Genomic DNA, 6717 nt, shown 5'->3' with positions numbered 1-6717 from the left:
CATACTGAGAAACAGGATACCAAATGTCCCTGGGCCTCAGCCAAAGTGAGAAGGTCTGAAAGGTTCAGGGATCATAAAATCAATATAAAACGCTTAAAAGTTGGGCGTACAGCAACTGAATCACCAGAATAAATCTCAGGGTTTGTATGTATGTTGCCAAGTTTGTTTCTTTACAGTGCAGTTTTGAGACTTTTTAGGTTCAAGTTTCAATTTTATATGATAACAACGCTATGCTTATGCGCTGGTTAGGTTTAGGCACAAAAACACTTAGGGTTAGGGTTAGGAGACGATCATGATTTGGCTTAAAATACTTGTTTTAGTCGTCATAAACACGGCTGAAAATGCTCTGAGGCTCGTTAAAAAGACCCGATTGTGTCGGCACCGACATGGCTGGAAATTGTCTCAAGGTCTCCTTAAAAATATCCAGTGGTGTCATGCTTACAGATGTTGAATTTCAGTCTCGAACTGCAGTCAATGGCTTGACAACCTTCTCGCTTGTTACTCCACCACTATCCCCTCTACCTCCAGATATGAGAGTCAGGTCATAAAAATGTACATTTTGTAAAATTGTTGACACGTCCAAAGTGAACGCGTCAGTGGTTTGCAGAAACGTTAACTGCGACCATTTTATCCTCGCGACCGGGCTGCGGAAGCGGTACTTAAATAATTTGTGGATTATTCCGTATCTTTACTTGTGATTTAATTATAAGCAGTGAGAGTCTTGTCATTATTCATACTTACAGACTGATTGTGCACTTAAGTGTGCAAATACAGCAGAGAATACTTGTATTGGCTAAATGTGGAAGCATGAAGAGTGCTTGAAAAAGTTGAGCAGTGCAGCACTGTGCTGATGATTCAGGGGGTGGAGAGAGGAGTCAAGCAACAGTGTCATCTGCACTCAACAACAACTTCGGTGTTCTTTTTAGTGTACATCTGTGATGCGACGACCTGGCTGTGACCCCGCCGGAGAGGAAGCGGTGTGGAACCAGGCGATGAATGCATCATAAACTAACCTTTCAGCTGAGCACTGAGGTGTAATGTGTCACACTTGGGTGTCATATGAGGAGTAGTCAACCTGTGTGTGCATGTGTTTGTGTTTTTGAAATTGTTCTTTTTAATATTTAGTTGTTTTCTCCCAGGATAGCTGCTATATAAAGGAAGTGTTTTATTGTTTTTAGTACTGCAGCGTGTTGCACCTTTATACGCGTGTTCATACATGCAGATAAACATGGATTTACTTATCTTAGTTGGATTTCCGGAGCCATGATTCGCAGCAGGACTGCGCTGACCTCATCGACATAAACTCTACTTGACGTCTCAGCTTACGGCTTCATAAAACAGAGTCGTGGCAAAGATGCTCCCATTGTTTCACGGTGCAAATGTTCTATACTTTTCACCTTTGAAACCAACATCAAAGCGGCTCAGCATGCGATCTCTCTAATCAGCCCATATCTGTGTAAAATCTACATGAAGAGGTCTGGAGCGGCACACCAACATCCCCTCACATGCAAACAAGAACCTGGCTGACCTCAACTTGATCCTGCTGTCTGGAGCAACAACAAACCGGAGGAATAATGAGGAATAAAGCTCTTTTTACTGCCACCCTCACAGGAAGTCGCTAAATGAGGGAGAGGGAGGGGAGCAGTAAAGCCAGGGGCAATCTGTCTGTTTACAGCCCCTCATATAAAAACAAGAAAGACAGGAACAGTATATTGGATGCAAGATAGCTGAGTCGTAGGCTAATGCTTTCTGATTTGGAAACAGATGTCCCTCCTGTGTAGCTTGTGCATTCTTGTTTTTTAATGGTGACTTCACAACTCAAAACTTCAGTTCTCTGGTCATGCTGTGGTAAATTAAATGGGACAATAAACCCAGCTGCTCAGTAAAGGTACAGGTATGTAAATGCAGGGCCATTCATGTGGCACACTTGTTCAAATAAGAGCGAGTAGCCCAAAAAGAAAATCACAAATTTTCCTCTGAGGGGTTTTATAAGCTGCACAACCAACACGGTCTCATTAATCTGCATTCATATAACACAACTTTAAACTTTCATGCAGTATATTTGTCAAAGTCTAAATATGTGTACAGGTGATATGTCAGTCCTTCCCATTAACGTCTTTGGAGAGCAGAGCCACAGTTAGGTTAACTTAAACATCGTGCTAACAAAAATAAACCTAAATGGTCACAGTTTGGTCTGATGTAGGCAACAGAACTACTTGGCTAGGTTTAGGAAAAGACGATGTTACAACATGACGCAAGTTAAATACGTAAACTTGCAGACGTAGTGAAACAAGTCAGTAAAAAGACTTATGGTTTCAGATAGAAAATGAACACTGGTGTCCTGAGTGAAAGTGAATTGGAATGCATCTGTTTTCCAAAGAACGTAATACGAAGCATTTCTTTGGCACGTTGAAAGTCTAAAGTTGTGTTATTTGTACACAGTGTCAAGTGAGGGGGCTGGGTTACATTTTGGCATTCCGACATCCCAAAATGCTGACATCCCAAAATTCTGACATGTCACCATTCTGACGTACCGCTATTCCGACATGTGAACGTTCCGCCATTCCGACAAAGTTTCATTCCGGCATTCCAACAAGGCTAATACTAACCCGCAACCCGTAACCCTAACCCTAACCTTAACCCTTTTAAAAGATGTGTCGGAATGGCAACACGTTTAAAAAAACGAAAAAATACCGCCATTCCGGCCTTAGGAGGAGAAATTTGTCGGAATGGTGGGACGTTTAATTAAAGGTTTAAGTGTTGCCATTCCGACAATTAGGGCCTCATGTCGGAATGGCGACATGTCGGAATGGCGGTTGCCCCCCAGGGGGCTGATGCAATAACAACACCATCTCTCCATTAACCCTAACATTTAGGTGACAGAAATTCATAATTTTGTACGACTCCCTGTTGATTGGATGACAGCTACTAACATTGTTCTGGGAACAATATTGTGCCACTATTGGGCATGCTGTACGTGAAACAAACATAAAGAAGTATGCTAGCTAAATTGGGGTAGTGGAGTTGTTCCATCTCTGGGAATTTAACACTATCAAGGTATGTGTAGCTTAAATTGAAAAATATACCAGAACTGTGTAAAGGAATCCAATGTTTATCTGTTTGATGAGTATTTGAACTTATCTGCAATTAACAAAAGAGTGGAAATCAATACAGGCCAGCAGAAAAGAGTATGAAGCATGCAATGTCATCAACATGCCTACTTGCTCACTGTGAATTCTCCATCAATGACCTGCTTCATTCACACATGGGCTCAAACATCATGCTTTTGGGTTTTTAGTTCAGTTATTTCCTGTTTTATTTTGTAGGTGCTCTCCTCATGTGTCATGTTTTGCTTTACACTTTCTCTCTTTGTCTTTTCCGTGTCCTTTTTTCCTGCTCACCTGTGTTTCATTAGTTAATTAGTCCTAGTGTATTTGTGTTTTCCCTTCACTCTTTGTTGTTTCATCTGTGTTTCCACCTCACATATTCTCTGTGTTCCAGCTTTTGTTCCCTGTGGCTTTGTGGTTTGTTGTTAGTTTTGTATTTCTCTGCCTGTTTCTCTGTTCAACAAAAACTATTATATCTTTCTATCTTTGAAAAAGCATTAAAATGTCAACTTTTACACAGATATTCAGGAGGTTGATGACTAAACATTCTCACCATATATCGATTAATCAACATTTGCAGACACTTTGTCTGTAATTACATAGAAAGGCACAAGGGACAGACGTTACATTCATGTGACACATGATAACTTAAGTTATACTTATCTTCTGAACCATCATCTGCACTTAATGTGGAGGTGTGTTCATTGGGGACCATTTGCCTTTACAGTTCCTCTTGTGAGGCTTAATGAGCCAGCGAGGGGTGTGGAGAAATAAGGTTTAGGGATGTTTATGTAGCACTTTAGGTGTAGGACTAGAGTCTAGGTTCAGAAAGAGTGGTGATATTAGTGTTTAAAAATAACAGACAACAGACCAGTGGGCGAGTTTCAACTGCCGGCTAATTTATATAGAAAAATTAATAGAAAAACAGTAACAGTGGTACCAAAACACTTTTACACAAACACACACAATATGAATTGCTCAATCTCCCTCCAACCATTCAAAATGAAACCCAACCTCAGAAAAATAAGGTTATTTTTCCTATTTATCTTATTTGGATTCAATCCAACCTATTTGATTTGAGATATAATTTTGTATTGAGGTTTCCTATGTTGGTTGTTTAGTTCTTGGTATCTATTTTGAGTTTACTCAGTCTAAGTTCTAATTTTATCTTAGTTTAGGCCTATTTATGGGTTTTAATTCTAATTTTCTTCTATCCCTTTAATTCGCTTAACCAGCTCTATTCAAGCTTTAAATCACTTTCATAAAACCCATTCATGTAATACCAAATTGGCACACAATAATGAAAAGTGAATAAAGAAAAGAAAAGAAAATTCAAATAAAATATGTATCAAAAATACAACTCAGATCTCACAGATCAATATATTCAATAACTCAGATTTCTTCAGTTTGATATATGACAAGTCTTTTGGTTAAGTCCTTTCTCAGTCCAAATGAAATTCACTGTGTGTTGCTGCAAAACCTGTCAGTTCTGTCCTTCCACGATCCCAGTGTCAGAATCAGTGTCTTTGTCCACTTGTGTAGGTGACTTTTGCAGCACAGGTGATCCTCCGCTCCGACTCTCTCTCCTATGGGAAGCTCGCCATCTTGTTTCCACGGCTCCAAGGTGTATTCACACACCAGCGATCCCGACTAAAAAAACTGGCCTGCCATACAACAGGGCAACGCACATGCAGGCATTTTAGCTTCACATAATTCAGGAAATTAAATAAAAAGAAAGTACTAGTACTGAAATACAGATTAACTATAAACTTAAATACAAACCGCGCCCTAAAATGGCGGCTCTGCTCTCGCTTTTCCTCCACCGTGAAACAACTTGACCGTGTAAGCTGTTGTTTTTAGCTTTTAGCTACACATTACACAAATGAAAACACAAAATACACAGCATAACAGTTGTTCAGGCTGCTTTAGCTTAGCTGCGAGTAATATCGCCTTCACACTGAACTTATATGACAAAGGAATACCTGCTAATACACACACTGAAAAAATAGCTTTTTCCCACTCACCAAATCCTCGTTCAAAAGTGCAAAAAACAGAATCCAGCAACGTGAACAGCAGTTCGGTACAATATCCTCCCGAAATAAAAGAAAAACAAGGTGTAAAACCTCAAAATAGTCTGCTTTTACTCCTATTTACGTTCTCTTTTCCTCTCGTTCGACTTTTCCGTCTGCCGTCTGTAGCATTCCGCTCTCGCTCTAATTATCCTCCCTCTCTCCAGTAAGCGGCGCTGTAGTCACCTGACCAGCACTTGTTAAAGGAGCAGTACACACAAAATAATAATAAATTGAACAGTAAACTGCTTTTATGACATTCTGTTACATTAAACACAATAATTATTATGTTTGCTTATTTTTAAGTTTGATCTTAAGTTATATCAGTTTATTGTCTTATTCATCTAGGTTACATTTAGGTCAATAAAAGCCAACAGCCGACAGCTAATTAAAGAAGCTGGAACGGGAGTGAGGGGGGTTCGGTTCAGGAAGCACCACGGCAACGTTGGCCTGCTGTTCCCTTTCCGATTATGGCAGCAGCGGTAGGCTGGTAATGAAGTAGCTCTGGCACAGCAGATGGGAGGCTGGCTAATGGTGGAGAGCTGCGGGGGACGACTTCAAAAGAGCTGCTGAGGAGAGTAGTGTGATGTGGAGGCTGTGTGTGCTGAGAGGAGGGGAGAGGCTCCGCTCCTGGCTTTTATGGCCAAACAAGAATGTTTGTGTAGTCTGGCTTGTTTAGTCTGGTCAGATAACAAGGAGCATTTACAATGGCTCTGTTGGGATGAGGTCGGTTTGATGTGTGGTCTGGTGTAGGAAACGTGAGCAGAGGTCATATTTTGGGAAGATAAAACAATGATATTGTTGGTTTAAGTTGCTCAGAAGTTGACTGTTCTTGTGTGTTCAGCGCACACATTTGTGACTGACTATACTTGTGAGAAGCTTTCATTCACTCCCAAACCACATTAACCCCAACCCTGCCAGCCAAATCCTTATTTTTAACCCTGATCTAATGTAAAACCAGTTCTAATTTGCACCAGCTCTTTGCTGATCCACTGATTTAAGGGTTTACAAAGTGCCGTTTTAAATCACCAGATCAACATGGGTTGCACTGCACAAACTAGTTCTTCCTTAGAGCGTAGTTTTTAATATCCACATTAAGAGCTAGTTGTAACTTTTGCAAAAAGCAGACTGAACCTACAGATGAGCTAGTGAATGGTCCTCAGGGATGCAGCCATTCTCCTCGAAGGTTCTCTTGCTTCTCGAGCGAGATGTCTCACTTATTAGCAACTTCGGTTATCAGCTATGGAAAAAATGCTGTGTCTAATTCCTGCTTTTAAAAAATCGGTGTATACATGCTAATTTTGGTGTAAAGTGGCTTTACATACACATAGGCCTACGCTGGGAGCAATTCAGAAGTCTCTCCCTGTGTTCTTACTCTCCACCAACTCCTGAGGGAAATATCTGCCTGTTTAGCGTCTAAATGCTCCACTTAGTTAACCAGCTAGAAGCTGACTTTGTCCGTCTCCATCAGTTTGTTCAGTCCAGTGACTTGTGTCCTGCCTGAACTAACGCTAACCGTCATAAAATGTTTTCAACTAAAA

General features: G+C 40.6%; 1 long non-coding RNA gene across 1 annotated transcript; it reads right to left on the bottom strand.

The window, feature by feature from the left end:
- Nucleotides 1-3985: 3985 nt before the first annotated feature.
- LOC311264060 lies at nucleotides 3986-5524 on the bottom strand. The gene is made up of 2 exons (XR_014623430.1): nucleotides 5132-5524; nucleotides 3986-4771 (listed from the first exon to the last, which is right to left on the bottom strand). It is a non-coding gene; the product is annotated as an uncharacterized lncRNA (long non-coding RNA).
- Between the last annotated feature and the right edge of the window lie 1193 nt (nucleotides 5525-6717).

The sequence above is a fragment of the Pagrus pagrus genome (assembly GCF_965226575.1).
Source record: "Pagrus pagrus genome assembly, chromosome: 10".
NCBI lineage: Eukaryota > Metazoa > Chordata > Actinopteri > Spariformes > Sparidae > Pagrus > Pagrus pagrus.
This window is presented reverse-complemented; position numbering and strand designations above follow the sequence as displayed.